The following is a 13,507-nucleotide window of genomic DNA, read 5'->3' on the forward strand; positions in this document are numbered from 1 at the left end:
TAAACAGAGACTATTTGTGGAAAATTTCTACCAGATAGCTGATTTCGTTTGGGCAATATGTGTTTTGAACAGACAGAGAATTTCATAAGGACCCAGAATATTTATCACTTGTGGGACCGCGATATGTTAAAAAAAAAGATTTAGCATGTTTGAGGGTAGATAGTTATAACTATGAACAGGCATAGATGTGCCATTGAAAAAATCTAAATCATAACCCAACTATTAAAACATTTTGGATTTTTACCACATACACAATATGTTTGAATAATTTGTTCCAAATACTGCTCAAATTGTATGCAGTATTTATCCACATGTTAATGCCACTATATATTGAGCTTCGTTTCTTTACAGCGCAAAATATGAAAAAGTCAAATAATATTTACATACTATATACTTATGTACCCAGTCAGCATTTTAAAACATTTTTAATCATATTCGGTTCTCTTTTTCTTATCATAAAATACAGTTTTACTCGGATCATTTTTAATACATTTTGGTATTGTTTTTTTTACAAATAAATTACATTTTAATCATTATTGTAAATCATTTTCGAGACCATTTGTATTCCCGCAATTGATTAGTTTTTGGTCATCAATAGTAGTCGAAAAAGACTCGGTTTGGTGATTTGTCACAAAACAATATTACAAATGCTGACTGGGTGTGTACGAGTTATAAGTGAATTTTTGCACATATTTATTTATGTTTTTATTGTAAAAAGGGATCAAACCTCGCTCATCGTTAGCAGCCATAACTAAAGGCTGTATGGAATTTATGTAAACCATTTATGAACACAACAGAAAAAACATCATCATCATAATAAAAGTAAAAAGTACCAAATACAAAAAAAAAAGATACAACAATATCGCATAGGAAAAAAATATTGTGCCAAAAACAGCATAAACACAATTTGTTGGCATTAAAATGATGTGAAGAAATACCGATTTATTTTATATTTTTTAACTCATGTACAAAAGTCGACATACTTACAATGTTGGAATCATGTTTTTATACACTACCCATAAATTAGTTGGGTTTGTGATAACGTTTGTAACGTTCTCACCTTTAAGTAAACCAATCGTTTTAGAATTACATTCTGCATGGATTTAAATATGTACGAGATATTTCACTGAAATTCCACACACGATTATTTATTGTATTTATTGGCTCAGTTATGTACCAAAATCGGTTTAAATCCTTCCAATATACATATAATCTTAATTCCACACGAACGTACGTCGTGAATGTGGTATAGAGTTGTAAATGTCGAAATCTTTATACATTGGTGAAAGTATGTATCCACATAAAATTCAGCTGAAATAATTATTTCAAGAGGACCTAATATGATGGCTATGATCAAATATGGACCGATACACAGTGGTTTAGAAAAGTTTTTTTTTGGAAATAATCTCGGGCACTATTGGTGATATGGTAACGAAATTTCACAAGGTTGATGAGTTTTAAAATAAAATAACCAAAAATCCAATTTTGATCCGAATGAGCTGAAATTTAAAATATGTATATATAGTCCTTGAGAATATGCATTTACATGTGTAGTAGGGTATTGAAATTATTCGATTTTTCTGTTGTTCGAATAAAACGAATAATTCGAATAATAAAAAGATTTTAAGTTAAAATCTCAAAAAACATTCGATAACAAAGTCCATCATTACATTTTCATCAGAAATATTCTGATCAGATTCCCTACCGAACAATTGACTAGCAAACACTTTAGTTTGCTAGTCAATTGGAGCTATGCTTTTAAAAATTTGAGCTAGTTGGACATGATCCTGAATTCAACTACAATATAAACGTATAAAGAACTTGTTTATGTCGTTCAGAAACAATTTGTCGAATTGCAGAAACAATAAAATTTTTGTAAGTCATTATATATTATGTATTTAAATTTGGAATTATGACGAAAAATGTTGTATCAGTCACACCCTAGGATTAAAGATATGTTAATAACATTTCCAAAAATATAAATATTATTTTTTTGCCACGCCTAGAAATACCGCCCTTTTTGTTTATTTTCGAATATGTAAAACGAATAAATGTACATTACACATTTATTCGTTTTATTACTCTACATAAAATTGTTCGAATTATTCGTTATTTGAAAATAGTAATTTTTAAGTTATTCGAACAATTACTCGTAAGAAATTATTCGATTATTTGAACGATTATTATTCGAATAAATACCCTAGTATTTGTACATGTATATGGACAAAATAATTGTCTTTTTGCTATAAATATTTTATGTATTACCACAATCATTCATCGTTGAATTAATTCATAACAAAACTAATTTTTTGTTAATTCAAATTGAATTAAAATTTTTTTTGTTCATTCCATTTTGTTAATTATTTACAAAATGCATAATTTTTGTACCGTATCATAACTTGCGATAAAAAATGGATCGAATCGAGACCCAAGCAAATATCCATGGCCAAATATTTGGTAATGCTCTGTATTTAGTGAGAGCAAAAGGGTCATATATGTAATGGGCTGCTGAAATCTGGCAAGACCATCACCTGGAAGCGAGCAGTTGCCGAAAAACGGCCAAAGTATGCGATCAGATATGAAAGCGTAATATTCTATGATGATAAATCTCGGTGAAAAAGTATTTAGAATAAAGTGGTTGGGAAATATTGCCTCACCTGCTTTATAGTCCAGACATTGCCCTGACCGACTTCTAATTGTTTCGATGCAGAACACATTTTCTGGGATAAGCTTCACGTTGGGACAGAGTGTCCGATATTGGCTTGATTCGTTCGTGGCCTCGAAAGGTGAGCAGTTCTTTTAGCTCGGAATCCACATGTTGCCTGAAATATTGGAAAATGTCATAGCTAAGATTGGCCAATTATTTGAATAAATGTATTTTTACAAATGTTTCAAAATAAAGGCTAAAAATATAAAATAATTCCACAAATTTTGCCCCATTTTTGGCATACTTTACAGTATAATATCAGAGCACTTAGAACTAATTTGTGTAACATTTTATCTTTTACAACAATATTCTGGACAATTGTATGGGGGCTATCATTGACAGAAATTACCCATTATCAAATCCAAGCAAAGCTTATCAACAGACAGCGTATTTGAGCCAGCTTGACTCCTATCTTATTTTCAACACACAAGCATACGGATGAACATAATTATATCGTCTTAGGATCTTATGAGGACCCAGAATATACATATATATTAATGTGGGTCTGCGACAAATTTTTAGATGTGTTACAACGGTGGGTATACAAAATGGATTAGAATGTTCCTTGTCTACGAAAGGCAGCATGTTATTAGTTCATCAACAATAATTATTATAATACAATTTAAGAATTCATTGATCTTTTTACATCGATTTGACTTTAAAGAAATTAAATAAATTAAATTATAAGGGTCTAAAATCATGTTATTCACTGTTATGTCTGTTGAAATTACTGTCTAATTTAATATTAAGGAAGTTTGTTTTTCATTTCAATATTGTAAATTTTTTTTATAATTACTGTTATTCGTTTAGGATGAATTACACTGTCCAACAAATTGAGATTTTTTGATTGGAACAGAATAGCGACCCTATAATTCTGAAAGGGCATGTTGAGTAGATCATTTTTGTATAATAAACTTATAGTCCACCTGGTCGGAATTTTTTTTACCGTAGGTCAAAGTTTTCATTTTTTGATCAAAGGGTGTATACAAACTGAAAAAAATGTTGTAAGTTAATGTCTAAGAGAATTCTTATTGTCAGAGTTATATTGTGGAATTTTATGGGGATCATTTTTGTGGAAGATCTTAACCCTCTAGCTCCTCTCCTTAGGGGTCACCCTTTTTTCGAGAAAATGAAAAAGTCCTTTCAAAAAGGGCATTTAAGGATAAAAATATTCGACGAAAATTTTTGCCGGAAAATTTCAGTGGGGGTCACCAAAGATACCAAAGATGTAAATAAAGCATTTTATGCTTAATTAGCAAAATTGCAAGCCACCTTGGGTCTCACATTTTTTAAAAAAAATCGCCAAAAATCTTTTTATAATCCGAATAAACTGATATTTAAAACATAAGTAGCCCTAGAGAAGATCTACAAAAATATATATACATATGTAGAGTATCACTTTTAGGACAAGAGTTATTTATTTATGTTTATTTATTTATTTTTTTAAATTTGATCCATCTTTTTTTAGTTTTTTAGATAGTCGGGCCTACGGTGGTTCGAAATTGCTTTTTTAAAATATCACCTATATTCGCGATAAAAAACAATTTCGAAACACCGCGGTGGTGCACCGAAGGCCCGACATATCTAAAAAAACTAAAAAAAGATGGATCAAATTTAAAAAAAATTAATAAACGTAAATAACTCTTGACCTAAAAGTTATAATTTACATATATATGTATATACTTTTTGTAGATCTGCTCTAGGACTATTTATATTTTAAATATCAGCTCATTCGGATCATAAATAGATTTTTTGTGATTTTTTTAAAAAAATGTGAGACCCAAGGTGGGTGCAATCTTGCGAATTAGGCGTAAAGAGCTTTATTTACAACTTTGGTATCTTTGGTCACCCCAACTGAAATTTTCCGGCAAAAATTTTCGTAGAATATTTGAATCCTTAAATGTCCTTTTTGAAAGAACTTTATTTGATATTCTCAAAAAGGGCCAAATTGATCCCTAAAGAGAGGAGCTAAAGGGTTAAGATCTTCCACAAAAATGATCCCCATAAAATTCCATAATATAACTCTGACCATAAGAATTCTCTCAGATATTAACTTACATTTTTTCAGTTAGTTACTGCTCCCTTCGATCAAAAAATTAAAACTTTCACCAACTGTAAAAAAAAATTCAGACCAGCTGACTATAAGTTTATTCTACAAAAATGCTCTACTCAACATGCCCTTTCAGAATTATAGGGTCGCTATTCTGTTCCAAAAATGCTGTTGGACAGTGTTATTTACAAAGAAAGCAATATAAGAAACAAGTAAGAAAATATCTGTGTATGTCACTCGCGAAAAATGCACAGTTTTGGGACAGTAAAAATATCAAAATTTTAGTAAATGTAATTTACATTTAGAATTTTTAAACATTTAAATAACGAATTACACTATAGCCGGGTAACTTATTAAATTTAAAACATAATTTAGGCATAATTTATTTATTTGTATGAGAAAAATATATTTAAACATTGATTAAAACTTAACTTTGTTTAAAATTTTGATAAGTTACACGGCCCAAGAGGTGAATGATTCAATATAACTAGAAGTTACTTTAGGGTAGTATGACTTCGACCTTGCCTTACTATATCCTCAACCTAACTTCTCATTCCCTCATTTAATTTCATTCAGTTGGCTTCTAGTTGGTGAAAGGAATAACAACAAACATAGTCATATTACGCATTTGGTATATTTGCATAAATATGTATTTCTATGTACGAATGAACGTATTGAATAACTTTTAAAATCCTAAATGCACACAAGCTCAAACAGCTACATCCTCAGCCGCAATACAAATGTGTGTGATGTGTTATTGAATTTCAATAATATTATTTTTGTTGATAATAAACATAATAATAGCAAAAAAAAAATTAAGCTAAAGTTTAATATAGCAGGGAGTCTGACGCTATATAAGAACTTGCAAATGGTTTGTGAAGCTTTAAAGTTGAGGCAATGAGTTTGAACAAAATTTAATGTTGGCAATATTGAAATAATATTATTTTAATGGTTAAATGTTTACGGATTATACATTTATTGTGGCAATATTTAATAGGAGGAAAATAAGAACTATAATTTCCATTTATTTTAAACAATATCGAGTCTTGTTGCTGTATATAATAAAAAAAATACACAGAGAAAACTGATTCGTTGCTGCAACCCACTTTGTAATTCACCTAATTCGGCTGATATTACAGAAACACTAGATTTACATCACGAACGTGGAATTTAACTGAAAGTTTGAAAAACTTATTATACAAAAAAAATATTTTCCTCGAGGATCCCTTTTCTAAAATATTTTTTGTATACTAGTGTTAATGCGCGAGTATTAATTCAACAAAATTCAAAAATACTTTTCATCTCTTCTAAAATTCAAATTTTTAGAATGCATGTAATATGGAAGACTAGATTTTTTGATGTTCATTCGTAGAACTGTCGTAAAATAAAACGGTTTAAGGCGCATATTTCTATAATTTCAAATTAATTTTCATAAGCTGAAATATTTACCATTTATACTACACATTGGCAATTTTTTATTCTCGATTTAATACTCTAACCCCCTGTGATTATTTGTTATTATAAAAAACTCCATTATCAGATTTCATAAATATTTCAAATAATGAATTTTAGAACGTTTTTTGTCTCTCCTGTAATATTTCTGAAAAGCTAACGAAATGATTAATAAATTAAAATTTTGAGAACAAAATACACTAATGAAGTCAAATTTATTGAAGGAAGGTATGTACATCGAATTCAATTTAACGTTTGGTAAGATCATCACTAAGCTTTTAATGAATAATTAGTAAGATTTAGCCTAAACTTATAGAATTATGCGAAATTTAATTTAAATTTTTAATAGTTTCATTATGTGCAAAAAAGTTTTTAAGTAAACTCATCATCCTCTATTATTTAGAATCATTGTAATTCTTGAAAATATTAATCTAAAGAGGTTTGTATTGTATATCAGCAGTTTAGGTTTCAAATCAGACCAATAATGTGTATACAATGAATATTAAAAATGCACAAAAACGTGAGATTTATCAATTTTAATCCTAAATTATAAAAACCGGTTAACCGAGTGATAAAAACCGGATAAACCGGTTAACCGAAAATCATCATTTTAAATTAACCGTTTCGCAAAAAACCGAGATTTGGAAGAAAAACCGGTTTTCGGTTAACCGGTTTATAAACACTAGGTAACAGTAATAATAAAGAATATTATCTGTAAAAAACTTTCAGATGGTATACAAATACGCAAACATTTATTAAATTAGGCAACACTTATTTCGTTCCCCACTCACTTCATGGATACACCAGCTAAATTAAAGGCACAGGCAAAACTTTTGGCAAACAAATACATACACCGACAAAAACATACACGAATATTAGGGTGGTCCTTTTTTGCACTTCGATTTATGATGCAATTGAGCCGTTATTTTAAAACCAAATGTTCTATTTTTTTTAAAAAATATTTCGAGTCTTAGTTCAAAAAAAAATAACAAATTGAATTTTGATGCAATTTAAAATAGTTTTCGTATATCACTTACCCATCGTTATTAAGTCATTATCATAGACAATATGGATATCAATATAAGGGCATATTTATTAAATTGATTTTTTACATATTATTCAGTTTTTAACGAAATATTTTTTCTAAACTTTTAAAAATAAATAACATATCAGCCGAATATAGCACTCTTACTTGTTAAATATAAAATTACATGCATATCTAAAATCCCAAATTTTATGACTATAGTAATACAAATTTAGATGAAAAATAGGTTAAAAAACAGGTTGTCCTGGTTTTTTCCTTATATCTCAACCATTTGTATGCCGATTTTGTAGATTTTTAATAGCAATAGCGGATATATTGATGTTTTGTATGTCCCAATCTGTTCTTCAATATTATGCAAAGGGATTTCATAGCCCCGTGCTTGGTGCCTTCAATAGATCCAAAAATCAAAAAAATCACAATTTTGGGATTTTTGAAAAGTTTTTTGGGAATTGTAGGATTCTCAATAACAAATCTAAATCCAAATTTTCACTTTTGCGTTTCGACAAAAAATGTCTATATAATTGTAAAATTTTATTACAAAATATTCATAAACCAAAAAGCTATAGCAGTTTAAAAATTTAAATTTTCAACAAAAAAATAAAAAAAAAAAAAAATTATCTTTTTTTTTTGCAAAAACTCTTCTATGAAGTTTTTAATATATTTGAACATATATTTTTTGAACATTTTTGAAAAGAAGATACAAATTCCAAAATATTGATGTTTAATATGTCTACCTTATTTTGTCCACGTGCCACAGTAATGAACGAATGATTAACATCTCTAGTGAAATTTCTTCACCAAGTTATTTTCTTCCATAACAAGTTCAATGTTAGGTACCTATATAATACACAAGTACAAACATAAACCGATTGCAACTCTTTTTTAGCAATGAATCCCAGGTACAATATGAAATACCTGGGATATCCCCTGGAGCATTTATAGGGCCCATTTTAATAACTTAAACTCGAATACTCCTTGGCTACGCCCAATTCAAATTTTATCCCGATCGGACCAGCTGTTTAGAAATGCCAGATTTATTTCCAAAAAATTTCGATTCTGCCCCACTGAGCACTGTAGAGTACTTGGCCTAGTAATATAGTAAAAGAGCACATTATCAAAAAATAAAAACAAAATATATTAGAAATTTAAATATTTGTGAATAAATAGCTTTTCTTCTTTTTTACTAGGCGAAGTACTCTACATTGTGAATACCACTATTGTGCTTAAATTTACGCATATTGTGTAATTTTACTTTATAATAGTAGATTTACATGCATTTTTTAGTGTGTATAATTTGTGTTTAATACAAAATATAAAATACATAGCAATTAGGGGAAATGTAGTTATTTATGCCCTACACCACCATAGTGGGGAGGTTACTATGGGGTTTGTGCTGATGTTTGTAACGCCCAAAAATATATGTGCATCACCCACCATGGAAGATATTTCGATTAAATTTGTCACATACATTTTTTGTATCCTCTTTCAAATGTCCTTTATCGGTCATAAATATTTAATTTATATAAGTATCTAAAGAAGTTTTGCTCCTAATTAGTTTTATATGCAGGAAAGTCATGTGCCTAATTTTATAATGATCGATGCATAATTAGACATAGCTCTCAGTCACACTTCCAAAAATCATTTTAACGAGCATATCGTTACCTTAATATAGAAACGCCCTAACTCGTTTTTTCCCAAAATAATTTTTTTTGCATACTTCGATTGATAATCCCGTAATACACCATTAACTAAATAAAATTAAATGTCACAACATTAAGTTGGTTGATGACCTTCATAAAAGTCTATGTTAAAAAAAAATTGTAACTACAGAACTTTAAGTTTTATTAAGTTGTTTCCTTCTCCTCTAAAGTAATGAAAATTTTAGATAGGGCCTTTCTATATTAAGGTAGCGATATATAAATCTCTTAAAAAAAATGTTGGTATCCATATAGAATTCAACAGAAATAAATTTCATATAGACATAAATCGCACAATCTATTTCATGGTGATCGGTCCATAATTAGTCATGGCTCCCATTAAATAATTTTAATGAGCATAAATCTCATACAAATATAATGCAAAAATTTTCAGCATTTGGTTTTTAGATGACAATTAATAATTTGAGACTTTGAAAGCATCGAATATCGAAAAAGTGCAATATATGGACTACCCTAGTAAACATACACCACACAAAAAGGAAATATAATATTAGGCTTTAATTAAAGTTAGAAATGATACTAAATTCAACATGTACTTAGCACTTATGTAGTTGCTAGGCGAAAGATGGGGGAGAGTAAAGAGAAAAATAGAGATACCAATTGTATATACTACATAAATGGATAAAAACTTTAATATCGTTGCGAACACATTCAAACCGAAATAACAACCAAAGTTTGAAAGTTTTCAAAATAATGGTTAAAATACTATATATTTCTTAAATACTCAAACACACATGCATGAATAAATACAAAGAGAAACATTTAGAAACACAAATACATACAACTACAAATATATAATTTTAAAAGCCAACAAAATTGGTTAAATTTCCTAGTTTAACTTATGTGCATATTTTAGTATGCATGTAAGTAGTTTTCACAATGATAGTTATCCTTCGTCACACATACATATGTACATTAGGGTGGCCCCAAAATTAACGTTGAGGATGTTCCCGCCTAAAATGAAAATTTGATTCATTGTAAGACTACGTTTTGAAATTTTTTCGTCCTGGGGTCAATATTTGTCGAGCTGGATCAAAGGATAAAAAGGTCCTTTTTTGAAGTTTTTTAAATTTTTTCCATATTTCTTCCAAAGGACATATATGTTAATTTGGTATCATATGAAAGGTCTTTGAGAGACGCATTCAATTGGTTATTAGAAATTAAAAAAAAAAAATTTTAATTTAAAAATTTTAAAAATTGTCGACAAAATTATAGTTTTTTTAATTTGTTCATAGAATTTATTCAAATACATAGATGAAATTTCTTGATCATAAACATCAAGTAATTCCACCGAAATGGTTTTTCTCGTTTTTTAAAATTCAGTCCAGTTCAATGTTTATTAAAATTTCTTTAAACCTAATTTCATCCCTATCTGACAATCCCTGTATACTCAATTCATAGTATATGTAATGGCCATCACAATAACTCAAATTTTATAAGCTCTCCATCGATGTATAATTTCGTATACTTTTTTTTGTTACACTACGAATATTTAAATTTAAGCTACATTATGTATATGTACATTGTACATATATACATATACAATAGGCTCATCCCCAAAAAGGATGTTCCCAGCTAAAATAAGTCTAATTTATTCTATGATGCCGTTTCTCAATATGTTTGTCTTGGATTCAGTATTTGGTGAGATTATAATTTCTCTCAAAGGAAATATATGAAATATTAGTATCACGTAAACGGTCTTCAATACTGTATCTGAAATTTTCAAATACATTCTAAAGTATTTTAAATTTTGTAATTTTTTTCAAACATTATATGTTTTTTTAATGTTGATAATGGTAACTTTAACATATTATGATTACCGCAAACATATACATAATTACAGTAATCATAATATTGTTAAAAAACTTCTAAAAATTATGAAATGGTTATGGTAAACATGTACAACTATATTTTTTCTCTGACATAACTTTGCGATATTCGGACATTTAGACGGTCAAAATGCATGAAAAAGACTTACTAATTTCAAGTCGATATATCTCGATTCCTAGACCTGACCCAGGGAAACGCCGGGACACGTACAACTTTTTTTAAAGATCTAACATTTCCCGGTGGGCAGAACCCCAGCCGATCATTGACCTTTCTATTTGTCGCATAGTATAATTATTTAAAATTATTATTTTAAATTAGTACGTTACAGATAACATATAATTTCACCGAAACGTGCTTTTCAGTTTATTGCGAATATATACACTAGGATCATTGTATATTGAATTTTGAACAAATTTTAGAACAATTTAAGAAAGGGAGTATTAAAAAGAGCATACAAAAATATAATTAGACTAAATTCAAACGTAAGTTTTTGTTGTGATTCAATTTTGCATATAAAAATTAGTTATATATGTAACATAATTTTTAATCCTAAACATATGTTTCTTTTGAGTAAATACTAATTCTGGTGGTTGTTTAGGAATATTTATCTGATCTTTCAAAAATTTTCAAATTTGACTCTTTTAGTTTTTTTCGCAATAAAATTTTGTATTAGGAATATTTTAAATAAAAATTAAACAATGCATTGTTGCCAATTTAGCCCTTTTCTGGCTAAATTTAGAACTTTCCAATCTTGTTTAGCCGGTAAAAAATTAATTTAGCCTTTAGCCATTTTTTAGCCTTATTTATTTTCATTTAGCCGTCTGTGTGTCTAAATCAAAACTTATATATTTACTCTAATGATCGGAAATGTATGTTGTAAAAAATAAGTAAAATCAGTTCAATAAAATTGGCAGGAATATTATGACAAAACTAACTAAAGTAAACATTTTAAGCACATATCTCATATTTTTCAATCCCGAAATCTCGGGATATTGTACAGGAATTCCATTATTTTCCTTAGTTTTATGTGATGTTTTTCTCTAAAAGAAGCTTAAAGCTCCAAAAAAATGCAAAAGACTCTTGCAATAAAAAAGATTTAACCCAAATAGAGCAATTACAAGTTCATTATTAAAATTATTCCAAAAACTCGTGAATATTCAGGGCTGTCACAGAATTCTGTTCCGATCGAAAGTGGAATTATTTTAGTATTTAGCTTTTTCACAAAAAAAAAAAACGAAAATTTGTATCCAATTAAATTGTAAAACCAAAGACATTTGTCAGATTTTTAACGAAGTCTACATTCTTAAATTGTAGACTTCGTTAAAAATCTTTGGGATCCCGGGAATTCCCGCCTAGAATTAGTTTCAAAATGAATCCCGATTTATTGATAGTTTAGAACATTAAAAAAAATCGTAAATATTTTATGATGACGCTAATCTACAAATATCTTTACATGCTTTTACATTAATTTCTCTTTCCGGATCATATTTAAATTGTATATAGTTCCGAAGAAAATTTTTTTCTACAAGAGATAAAGCATAGGGACTTTTTTGGGAAAATCGTCAACAATACGGTCCTTTTTTCATGTTCCAAATTTGGATGAGCGTATACACTCATACACAAACTTATAAGTTTTTATAGGGACGACATACTTTTGTTAGCAAGTTTTTTTTGTTTTATTTAGAAACAAAGATTTTGGGAAAAGGTTTCCTCAGACAAACTAGACTTTCATTTTAGTTGAGAACATCGACGCCATATTTTTCCTCCATACAAACGGGACCGCTCTAATATACACTAATAAACAAAGCAACAGAAAATACACAAACAACAATAACCGCATACACAGCAACACAAAGACACAGTCTTAAATGAGGTCACATTTGGTATTAATTAGTTTGAAGAGAAAAGATGGCAAAGAATTTATTGAAGTTCAGATATAAATTGACTATGACTGGATGCAATGTTCCTTCATGCTGTATGAGTATTCTCTGGGGGATTTACACTGAAACCAAATACACAATCCTCACATACTTACATATCTTAACATAGATATGTACATTAAGTAAATGTGTTTGTATGCGTATCATGTTGTAGATGTCCTTAATATGTATTAAAAGTTTATATATAAGTATTTTAACTTGTATTCTTCCTATTCTTCTTTTGTTTAATTAACTAAATTAATAGTAAAATCTAATTTACATAAATTGAAATCACTCGAAATGACTGTGTTGGAAAACAATATATAAAATATACACATACCAATTTACACATACATTGTGTTTCACTACAATGGATAATCATTTTTTTTTTATAAGGGCGGTATCACTTTTTGACCTCATTAATGAATTCTAAATATATCACTTACTGAAGTTAATAGAAACATCTTACAATGCAAATTAAGCAGTTCTAATATGATAAATAAGTTTAAAAATTATTGAAATAATTGATAAAGTTAAACATAATAGTATGCAGTAACATGCAGATAATCACTAAGCCCTTATGATTTTTTGTATTTTTAAATTTTTGAGAACAGTCCAAATATATTGTAATAGTAAAATAAAAAAAATATAAATAAAAATCTTAAAATGTTTACTTATGTTATCTATAAAAAAGCGAAACTGTCAAAAAATATGTAAAATATGTCGCTAATGTTTAATTAAATTGTTTATTTAATTTTGAACTCTTTTTTGTTTATTTTTCAAGGT

The sequence above is a fragment of the Calliphora vicina genome, chromosome 1 (assembly GCF_958450345.1).
Source record: "Calliphora vicina chromosome 1, idCalVici1.1, whole genome shotgun sequence".
Taxonomy (NCBI): Eukaryota; Metazoa; Arthropoda; class Insecta; order Diptera; family Calliphoridae; genus Calliphora; species Calliphora vicina.